A 12,168-nucleotide genomic window follows, 5' to 3' on the forward strand; every position below is an offset into this window, starting at 1 on the left:
GTAAAGCACCAAAGACAGACATTTATTAATTCTCTCCAAAACACAAAAAGGACAACCAGGCATTTCCATGAAGCATATCAATTGGATTAGTGGACATATTTTACATTGTTTTAATAAACATAGCTTTAACATATTATTTATTTCTTGTATAAATATAAAAGTCTGGACGAAGTTTCTAATGATCTTAAAAACAAACATTTTTAAATGAGCTGTATAGACAAATGTAAATTGTGAGTTTCTTCACAAAGCTAATTTAAATTATTTCTTAATGAGTAAATCGAACATGAAGGAAACGCAGCAAACAAGAGCTCAGCATCAGAAGTCCTTCAATACTATATAAAGGCAGCCACTTTAAATATGATAAAATATAAGTTTCATATACAATATAACATAATATTGGGTAATAATAGCTTAAAATTGTTTTAAGAATATACAATTATTATTATTATTATTTTTATCCTTGCATTTCCCATTGGCAATTGCATTGCACTTCCCATTCTTCCATTTGTGTTATTTAAATATTTAAAGCCAGTCAACATCACGTAAGCTCACACTTCCCATTTATAATTAAACAACGATTCCCTTCAGTGATACAGTCAGTGTTGAGTAAGGCTGTGTTGAGTCAAAGTAAACAGGTTAGACAATGTTGTTTAGAACAACTGTGGAAGTGGAAGAACGTGATAAAGGCTGATGACGCTGGTAATTAAGGGCTGATGGGGACAGGGAAGAAGAGATAACACTGACTCAGAACTTATAGAGCACACCCACCAAGATGATGTATTGACACAATACGTCACAATCAGAGAAATTAGGTTTTGTTTAGGTCTTTTAATTTATATCTATTTTTAAAATACAATAGTTCTCTGTCTGAGACCCTGCTATTTGTATGAAAGAGTCATTATTAGCTTTACATTATGTATGTATAAGTATATGCATTAATTTCCTTTAGCCTGCAGATAACCAGAAAAATCAGATTCAGCTTCGATTACACAGTGAAATGAGGAGCTTGAGCACAATTATGGGTGAAAAAGGGCGTTGGTGACTGTGTGGACACACCTCCACACCGAGGTCTTGATTAGGCCATTGCCCTCTCCCACGACCTCGATGAATCTCTCTAGCAAAATAAATAAATAAATAATAATAATAATTAAAAAAAACGTAGCGCTGGGCTTCATGGCTTAAAGCAGAATTCCGCCACGTTAGCCTGGCCAGCGCAGGTCTGGGAAGGTCCAGCTGCTCCACAATGAGTTGTCTTGGCAGGGGATTTTTTTTAATATAGCCACGTCAGGCAAAATGTCAAAAGGGCTTAAATTTGCCGAATAAAAAAACTGACATGGACTAAACGGCTCCGAGTCCGGCTCCGTCTTTGATTCAATACAAGGACATGTTGGATCGCTGCCATAGTTGGTCGCTTACTGGACACCACCATGCTTACCATTTAAAGATCTTAGCCATTTAGAGCCAAATTGTTTGCCAGATTTTAATTATCAAAAAAATGATTGCCAATTCGCTTTAATTACATTACGAAAAAGATTAGGCTAATTACCACCTTATTAGTTCTGTAACCACATAAAGTCAACTTAATAAATAGGCCTGTATCCATTGCGAACATAATTTATTATGAGTCTTAAAAAATAACAGAAAATCATTGTTGAGCCACAAAATTGTCAACATACCATAGTTTGACTTGTACTTCGCTGCGCTGGTTTCTAAAGACTGCTGTACAGTAGCGTCATGAGCTCAAATAACGCTAAGAGAGAGCTATGAATGGTCCAGACCAACCTTACGAAAGTGTGACTTACAGAAGATATACTTAGCGTATGAACATTTACTAACATGTTTTTACTCCACACTACACAATTGTAAATGCATGTCACATGACCATTCATGCAGGTACAACAATGAGCATGATGTTATTGTTTACACGTTCATCAAGATTATGCAGAGGTAAGGTTGGCAGCTTTTGTTTTCAAAAGTCTCAGTTCTGGTCCATTTACACTGAAACACAACCCCAGAGTTTTCTGACTAAAATTGGGTCTGTGGAATTTTTGGAAGTCTCTGTTTGGGTTGAAAATGCTAACAGCTTTTTCAAAGGGTTAAAGGGTTATGCCTGTAAACAACAGGCATAACCATAGCAAAAGTTATGCATTTTAAAAGAAAAACACTAAACATAGCCTAAGTCTAATATACAACCCGAATTCCGGAAAAGTTGGGACGTTTTTTTAATTTTAATAAAATGAAAACTAAAAGACTTTCAAATCACATGAGCCAATATTTTATTCACAATAGAACATAGATAACATAGCAAATGTTTAAACTGAGAAAGTTTACAATTTTATGCACAAAATGAGCTCATTTCAATTTTGATTTCTGCTACAGGTCTCAAAATAGTTGGGACGGGGCATGTTTACCATGGTGTAGCATCTCCTTTTCTTTTCAAAACAGTTTGAAGACGTCTGGGCATTGAGGCTATGAGTTGCTGGAGTTTTGCTGTTTGAATTTGGTCCCATTCTTGCCTTATATAGATTTCCAGCTGCTGAAGAGTTCGTGGTCATCTTTGACGTATTTTTCGTTTAATGATGCGCCAAATGTTCTCTATAGGTGAAAGATCTGGACTGCAGGCAGGCCAGGTTAGCACCCGGACTCTTCTACGACGAAGCCATGCTGTTGTTATAGCTGCAGTATGTGGTTTTGCATTGTCCTGCTGAAATAAACAAGGCCTTCCCTGAAATAGACGTTGTTTGGAGGGAAGCATATGTTGCTCTAAAACCTTTATATACCTTTCAGCATTCACAGAGCCTTCCAAAACATGCAAGCTGCCCATACCGTATGCACTTATGCACCCCCATACCATCAGAGATGCTGGCTTTTGAACTGAATGCTGATAACATGCTGGAAGGTCTCCCTCCTCTTTAGCCCGGAGGACACGGCGTCCGTGATTTCCAACAAGAATGTCAAATTTGGACTCGTCTGACCATAAAACACTATTCCACTTTGAAATAGTCCATTTTAAATGAGCCTTGGCCCACAGGACACGATGGCGCTTCTGGACCATGTTCACATATGGCTTCCTTTTTGCATGATAGAGCTTTAGTTGGCATCTGCTGATGGCACGGCGGATTGTGTTTACCGACAGTGGTTTCTGAAAGTATTCCTGGGCCCATTTAGTAATGTCATTGACACAATCATGCCGATGAGTGATGCAGTGTCGTCTGAGAGCCCGAAGACCACGGGCATCCAATAAAGGTTTCCGGCCTTGTCCTTTACGGACAGAGATTTCTCCAGTTTCTCTGAATCTTTTGATGATGTTATGCACTGTAGATGATGAGATTTGCAAAGCCTTTGCAATTTGACGTTGAGGAACATTGTTTTTAAAGTTTTCCACAATTTTTTTACGCAGTCTTTCACAGATTGGAGAGCCTCTGCCCAGCTTTACTTCTGAGAGACTCTGCTTCTCTAAGACAAAGCTTTTATAGCTAATCATGTTACAGACCTGATATCAATTAACTTAATTAATCACTAGATGTTCTCCCAGCTGAATCTTTTCAAAACTGCTTGCTTTTTTAGCCATTTGTTGCCCCCGTGCCAACTTTTTTGAGACCTGTAGCAGGCATTAAATTTTAAATGAGCTAATTAAGTGGATAAAAGTGTAAAATTTCTCAGTTTAAACATTTGCTACGTTATCTATGTTCTATTGTGAATAAAATATTGGCTCATGTGATTTGAAATTCCTTTAGTTTTAATTTTATTAAAATTTAAAAAACTTCCCAACTTTTCCGGAATTCGGGTTGTACATGAAAATCATACAAATTACCACTCTGGTCAGTCATGTCAAAGAGTGAAATATCATGGTTTTGGTTGTGGCCTAGTATCTGGCTGTTAGCTTAAACTACTGCATCTTGCCAGCTTCTATCGAACAAACTCACCTAATGTTAGGACAATTTCTTACCATGTTGCAAACTCCCAGAATGCTGCAGTCTCAAAATCTCTGAGAATTTGGGCAGTATTTGACAGCGCCATTCCTCTCTGGATCCATAGAGATAAGAGAATGGTGCCTGATTTATACATTTGCAGTGCTTCTTCCCAGCTCTTACATTCTGCATTCCCACAATTCATTAAGCTATTACAAAGACAATACTGTAAAGATAAAAGATTGATCAGGTGTATATTTTGTCTTGGACTCAATATCATATTGTGTCTAAAACAATAGTACCAGACTACTGTATGTTATTGGCAGCATGTCAAGCACATAAATGTTTTCAATTTTCCAAACCATTTTAGCCAATAAACCTTAAAACAAGCATATAAAATGTCCTTTAATTGTAATTTTAATTAAGCAGGCTTCATGTGGAGGTTTGGGAACTGTAATTAAAGGGTTATTTCATCAAAACATTATGTCATTAATAACTCACTCTCATGTCGTTCCAAACCCATGAGACCTCATTTTATCTTCGGAACACAGTTTAAGATATTTTAGATTTAGTCCGAGAGCTCTCAGTTCCTCCATTGAAACTGTGTGTACGGTCTACTGTCCATTTCCATTAAGGTAAGAAAAACATTATCAAAGTAGTCCATGTTACATCAGAGGGTCAGTTAGAATTTTTTGAAGCATCGAAAATACATTTTCGTCCAAAAATAGCAAAAACTACGACTTTATTCAGCATTGTCTTCTCTTTCGTGTCTGTTGTGAGAGAGTTCAAAACAAAGCAGTTTGTGATATCCGGTTCGCGAACGGATCATTCGATGTAACCGGATCTTTTTGAACCATTTCACCAAATCAAACTGAATCAATACGCATTAATCCACAAATGACTTAAGCTGTTAACTTTTGTGTTATTTTTAATAAATAGAAATAAATATAGAACAGATTAATCATATTGCCAATAGACAATTACATTAATACATGGTTTGTCTATATTCTTAATGAATATTAGCTGGTTAGTTAAAATACTTAAAATGACATCAATTTTCATGGGGTGACTTTATGAATATCCAACCGTATTGTTGATTATAAAGGCTCAAAACCTAAAAAACGTTTTTATATTTATATTTCATTGTAGGAGTAGGTCTGCAAAAGAGCAACAGTCAGGTGAGAATAGAACGTAGACAGCCTCTCACACACACAATACCACTGTGTTCCCAAGATTCATTTCAGTCATTGAACCCTGACATTGTTTTAATTGTCTGCCAATTTCCCTGTACATTTTATAAGAAAAAGCAGTGGTATCGTCAAAGGAAAAAATTCCTATCTGAGGTTTGTATGTGAGCATAGAAATGCAAACAGTAAAATGTTGTGTTTGTACTGGAAACATGTGTGCGTATGTTTGTACAGTGAATGAATCAGGAGGTCTTCATTGTAAAAAAAAAAAATCGACATTCCCTATTTTCTAGTAGTCACATCCAATAATTATTTTTTTATTACAGTGTTGTATATGGCTCAGTCAGTACTCCTACTCCCATATATGAAATACAGGGAATACAATGGAATAGTGGATTGCAGTAAGGTTAGTAGCATACCACCCTACCCTAATAGTCAAATAATATTTTTTTAATCATACCCTTATTGGGGGCTGAGCCCCCCTAAAATCAAAATCCTAGAATCGCCCCTGCTGTAAGCGCAAATGCAGTCGCGAGTTTCTGCTCGATGTCGGCAGAACCGCATTTTTACAGCGGACAGAGCTCTCGTCGCGGAAGGAAAAGCCTGCGGCGGCGGGCTTTGTGTTTACATCAATGACGCGTGGTGCCGCGATACTGTTGTGATCAGCAAACACTGCTCACCCCTGGTGGAGTTTATGATTATTAAGTGTCGGCCGTTCTATCTGCCGAGGGAATATACTGCTATAATTGCTCATTTCGGTGTATATTCCCCCGTTCAAAATCATCAGCAACAGGAACGACGCACTAAATGAACTGTACCAGCACATCAGTGAGCAGCAGACAGCACACCCCAATCCTTTTCTCATCATAGCTGGGGATTTCAACCATGCTGACCTAAAGAGTGTGTTTCCAAAAATACACCAACACATTAACTTTCCAACACGAGGTAATAACATTTTGGACTTTGTTTATACCACACAGAGAGGAGCTTACAAAGCCCTCCTCCTCCCCCACCTCGGAGCCTCAGACCACATCACTGTCATGCTAATGCCTGCATACAGACCACTCATTAAAGTCGCCAAACCAGTTTACAAACAGATTAAAGTGTGGCCAGAAGGATCATCAGAGGTTCTTCAAGACTGCTTCAACACAACTGACTGGGACATGTTTAAGCAGGCTGCCACATGCAATAACACCACTGACCTCCAGGATTACTCAGAGACTGTCACTGCCTACATCAACAAGTGTATTGATGATGTAACGGTCACAAAAACCATCACTGTCCGGGCCAACCAGAAGCCATGGATGACAGGGGAGGTGTCTACAGACTCCTGAAGACACGGAACGCTGCCTTCAGAGCTGGAGATGAGGTGGGCCTGAGAACAGCTAGGGCCAACCTGTCCCGTGGCATCAGAGAGGCTAAGAGACAGCACTCCAGGAGGATAGCTCATCAATTCAGCGACAGCAGAGACACTAGGAACCTGTGGCAGGGGATACAGACCATTACGGACTACAAGGCGTGACATCACTACCAGGTGATGACGCTGACCTCAGACAGCGTGAGGAAATCCTTCAGCAGGATCAATGCACGCAAAGCTCCGGGTCCTGACAACATCCCTGGGCGTGTACTGAAAGACTGTGCAACAGAACTTACTGATGTCTTCACAGACATTTTCAACATCTCACTGAGTCAGGCTGTTGTTCCCACATGCTTCAAAACTACAACCATCATTCCAGTTCCGAAGAAGCCATCTCCATCCTGCTTCAATGACTACCGTCCTGTTGCACTTACCCCCATCCTCATGAAGTGCTTTGAACGGCTAGTCATGCACCACATCAAGTCTGCCCTCCCACCCTCCCTGTACCCCTTCCAGTTTGCATATCGGTCCAACCGGTCGACCGATGATGCCATCGCCACTACCCTCCACTCAGCACTCACACATCTGGACAAAAAGGACTCATGTCAGAATGTTGTTCATAGACTTCAGTTCAGCATTCAACACAATCATCCCTCAAAAGCTCATTTACAAACTGATTCAGCTGGGGCTCAACACTTCGCTGTGCAACTGGCTGTTGGACAGGCAGTAAGACCTCAGGCAGTACGGGTCGGCAGCAACAAATCCAGCACCATCACACTGAACACTGGGACCCCCCAAGGATGTGTGTTGAGCCCCCTCCTCTTCACTCTGCTGACCCATGACTGCACACCTTCACACAACTCCAACCTCTTTATTAAGTTTGCAGATGACACGACTGTGGGGGGTCTCATTAGCAACAAAGATGAGACAAACTACAGGAGTGAGGTGAGCCGCCTGGCCAAGTGGTGCAGTGACAACAATCTCTCTCTGAACGTGGAGAAGACAAAGGAGATTGTTGTAGACTTCAGGAGAGCACACACTCAGTACGTTCCTCTGACCATCAACGGTGTGACTGTGGAGAGAGTGAGCAGCACCAAGTTCCTGGGTGTGCACATCACAGAGGACCTCTCCTGGACTGAAAACACCGCAGCACTGGCCAAGAAATCACAATAGCGTTTCTACTTCCTCTGCAAACTGAGGAGAGCCAGAGCCCCGGCCCCCATCATGTACACCTTCTACAGAGGCACCATCGAGAGCATCCTGACGAGCTGCATCACTGTGTGGTATGGCGCCTGCAACGCGTCCTGCCAAAAGACTCTGCAACGCATAGTGAGAGCAGCTGAGAAGATCATTGGTGTCTCTCTCCCCTCCCTCCAGGACATTTATGGAACCCGTCTCACCCGCAAAGCCCTCTGCATCACAGGTGATCCCACTCACCCATCACACAGCTTCTTCAGTCTGCTGCCATCAGGGAGGAGTCTGCGGAGTCTCCAGGCCAGGACCAGCAGACTGAAGGACAGCTTCATCCACAAGGCTGTCAGGAAGCTGAACTCCCTCCCGAACTTGCCCCCCCCCTCTTCTGCCCCAGGCACCACTGAACTATGACACTATGACCCCCCCCCCCCCACTAATTATATGATGGCATGCACTAGTCACTTTGTGCAGCATTGGTCTGCTCACTACCTCATTCAGCATGGAACTGACGTCATTCCACTACCTCATCAGTCAGTTAAATAAAATAACTGCTCTTGACCCCTTTGTCACTTGTCACAATCACTTGTTTAATCAGACTTAATAAGGTATTTTTAATAAGGGATATTTTTGCACTAAAAATCTTTTATCTGCACTGTTGTTCACTTCATTGATTTGCAATATATCTGTCATTTGCCTTGCGCTGCTTTATTTAACTTTATTTTAAAATACAAAATACAAAAAATACAAAACTTGCTACAGGGGAGGGGAGTGGGGGGTGGAGGTAACCCAGCACAGGCAAGCAGCCATCCGGTCCTACAGCCATTCTCGGCGCTGGTCACAGACCCGCTTGTCAGACTGGCAGTACAAAGCGGCAAAGGCGAGGGATGGGGGGTGGGGAGGATGAATGCATATCTGTATATATGTGCATAAAAGTTTGTGTATTTGTAGGCCTGGAGAGCCGTCAAGCCTGGCATCAAATCTCGGTGCCTCAGTCCGCAGACTGTCATAGCGATACACAGCAAGTTGCCATGGAGACAGACTTGATCAGGTCCCAGACACAGTCAACAATCAGCAGGTGTCTGTGAAAGTGGGGGGAGAAACGCAAGAGCTTCTGGCTGCAGTGCTCTTCCAGGGGAGTTGTTGTTCCAACAGCGGCCTTGGCTGAGGCCAGTGCTGGTTGAGGGGAGCCGAAAGCAGATAAGATTAGGACTGTTTGGTCTCGGAGTGAGTAGCCGCATTCCAATTTACACGACTACTCTCTTAGTCCATTCTGGTCTCCGAATCGATCCATTTGCAAAGCCGTGAGCTTCTCCATGATGTTATCCATATTGTGTTTCATCTCCATGTTGTTATCCATATTGCGGTTAATGGTCTCAGTCTCAGTGCTGACCACTCTGCCCACTGCTTCAATCATGACGGGCAGCCTTGTGAGGCTTTGGACAGCTGTCACCATTTTCTGAATTCCTTGTTAAACAAGGGCAAGGCCTAATTCAATCAGCAAAAGACCTGTTATCATGGTTCAGAATAGGTAGATATCTTCAATGACCTCCATCGAAAGAGCCGCCAGACACACAACCCGCCACCTCTCCCACCCATCTATCGTGTAGCCAGCTGCGAACGTTCCGGTAGAGCAGTTAGGTTCCCCCTTATTGTTAATGCATCTCTTTCTGACAGAGACAGATCTAGATACAGTGGTAGCAGAGATCAATATGTCAAAGAAAATATAGAAATGATCAGATAGTGCTACATCCTTAATAACAATGGATGAAATGTTTACATCCCTACTGATGATTAAATCTAGACTGTGTCCTTGACTGTGTGTGGGTTCCTGCACATGCTGAATTAGGTCAAAAGTGTTTTAAATTGTTAGCATTTATTTTATAGTTTTGTTTTCTGCATTATCTTTGTGAATATTAGAATCACTTGCATTAGCAAAAGATTGTAGATAGTGTCAATGGTCCATTTGAGAGCTAGGTGTCTGTATACTGTTCTGTTTCTTGCACAGAATGATTGTTTTGTGTCATCTTGGATGCCCTGGGTATAAGAGGATAAATATCAAATTTTAATTAACCATCCCTTTAATGTTTTTATAATATTTAGTAGTAGCTTATCAGTGGTGACTGACTGGAAAAATCAATTAAAGACGTAATCAAATAGACGACAAACACTATTAACAGCAATTATGATGCAATCACAATTATAGCAAAATTTGGTAGTTCTGTATGTTGTTTCAGGGTTGGCATCATCTGAGGTTGTCTAAGGGGTTGGCATCATCTCTTCTGAGGCTTTCTGGATCCAGACTGAAGCTTGTGTAAATCCTAGTTACCATGGGATGTCAGTCCAGTGTCAAAACAGAGACATAATTAGCGTAGCTGCTGTTCCAACCAAGTAAAATTAATTTGTTTAACCCAAGCTAAACAAATAATAATAATGCGAATTATATCAGATAAAACTGCAGTACAAGTTTATGAGATGCATTATGAATATCATGAATGCTTGGCCAAAGAGATGTATCTTTAAATAAACAAAGTTGTAGTGATTGGACAGGTAGGATCTTAACCATCTTAGAGCTTGCCCATGAATACCTGTATAATTTTGTAATCGATCTATGAGTATGTCATGATCTGTGGTGTCGGCACTAAGATCAAATAAAACTGGCCATAAGATGCAGCCTTGGTCTGAAGCAAGAAGCAAGTCATTTGTCATTTTAACAAGTGCAGTTTCTGTGCTATGGTGGGGCCTGAAATCTTACAGAAATTCTTCATAAAGATTTGCTTTATTTGTAATATTTTTGCAGGAAGGAGTCAATTGAGCAGACACAAGTTTTTCTAAAATTTTAGACATAAATGGAAGATTTGAATTGGGTCTGAAATTTGCCAGTTCACTAGGATCTAGTTGTTATTTCTTAAAGGGATACTCCACCCCAAAATGAAAATTTTGTCATTAATCACTTACCCCCATGTCGTTTCAAACCCATAAAATCTCAGTTCGTCTTATGAGCACAATTTAAGATATTTTGGATCAAAACCGGGAGGCCTCATAGACTGCCAAGTAAATTACAGTGTCAAGGTCCATAAAAGGTATGAAAGTCGCCATCAGGATACTCCATCTGCCATCAGACATGCAGTGGGTTATATGAAGTCACGGGAACACTTTTTGTTAGTGAAGAAAACATACATAACTTTATTAAACAATTACTTTGTCAACAGTCTCCTCTGTGTCTCTCCATATCACCATATGCTGCATAATATGCTCTTCTGTATCAACCACGCCACAAGGATATGCTGTTCCTATGTGTATTTAGCTTCGATTTGAAAGAAAACAGCGCATCCTTGTGGTGCGGTTTTTGTCTAAACTTTTTCTATTTGATGGGGGCAACGGGTACTAATGTATTAGAAAAGATAGTGCCCATGTTGCTAGTAATTTCATTTAGTTAATCTGTGTTTATGGGTACACAGGGTAGTTGAGATAAATCAGGCAGGTTATTTGTGAATCTGTCTTTGGTGGCTGGAACAATAGTTCATTAGTAGAGTTAATAGTTCATATACTTGTCTTGCCCACCAACATCCCTTTGATCCCAATATTAATTATATTGTTATAATTAAAAATCTTTTGAACTTATGTCATTTCTTTTGATAAAATACTTAATGAAATATAATCATATTTCAGTAACAGAGAAATTATAGCTACAATTAGCTTCAAGCTCCAATGCAACAGTTTTACTTACAAGTCACTATCAGTCACCATTGAGTGTTTGTAAAAAAAACTTCTGACTGCAATCCACTGTAGATTTTGGTTGGTCAAATGATGAGGCAGAAATATATTGTTAGTAGCATTTAAGAATAATTTTATGGGGAAGAAACACAATTACAACTTCTGTGGGAGTGAAGGAAAAGTAATGTAACTAGCAGTGTAACTAATTACCGTTGCCAGATATTAATATTTATTTTGAAAGGAGTAACTAGTAATGAGTAATAAATTACATTTATGGAGTAATGAGCTGAACACTGCATGCTGCGCCCCAATTCACATGTCCATCCTAAATAGTAAATTTATAGAAAATTGAAATTAGAACTAGAGTGTTCCATGAGTATTCCAAAGGAACCTGGGTGGTTTACTATTTCTGGTGGAAATTTGAAGTGCAGATTCATGCACACTCTTTTGGATAATATTGCCCTTAACCCATTTAATACGCATAGGAGAGTTCTGTTGGAATTCAGCAAGAGAGACATCAGTCCTCTCCCATCACCAGTAGCTCTCTCCAAAATAAATATTGATTTTTTGCTGACATTGATTCGGTTAAAATATTTAAGTGATGTTATGATTTGACTATGAGAATGGCTCAGTGTTCTCCTAAAATACCACCATAAATTTCAGGAAACAAATTTGCCTAAAGCACTGTTAAACTCCGGTGAACTCAAAACACTCAAGAAAATGAAGATAAAATTATCTTTGATTATCCACACAGGAGATAAAACAACAAGAGGAAGGCATAGGACACGTGAAAACAGACAAGATC

This window comes from Carassius carassius, chromosome 18 (assembly GCF_963082965.1).
Source record: "Carassius carassius chromosome 18, fCarCar2.1, whole genome shotgun sequence".
Classification (NCBI taxonomy): Eukaryota; Metazoa; Chordata; class Actinopteri; order Cypriniformes; family Cyprinidae; genus Carassius; species Carassius carassius.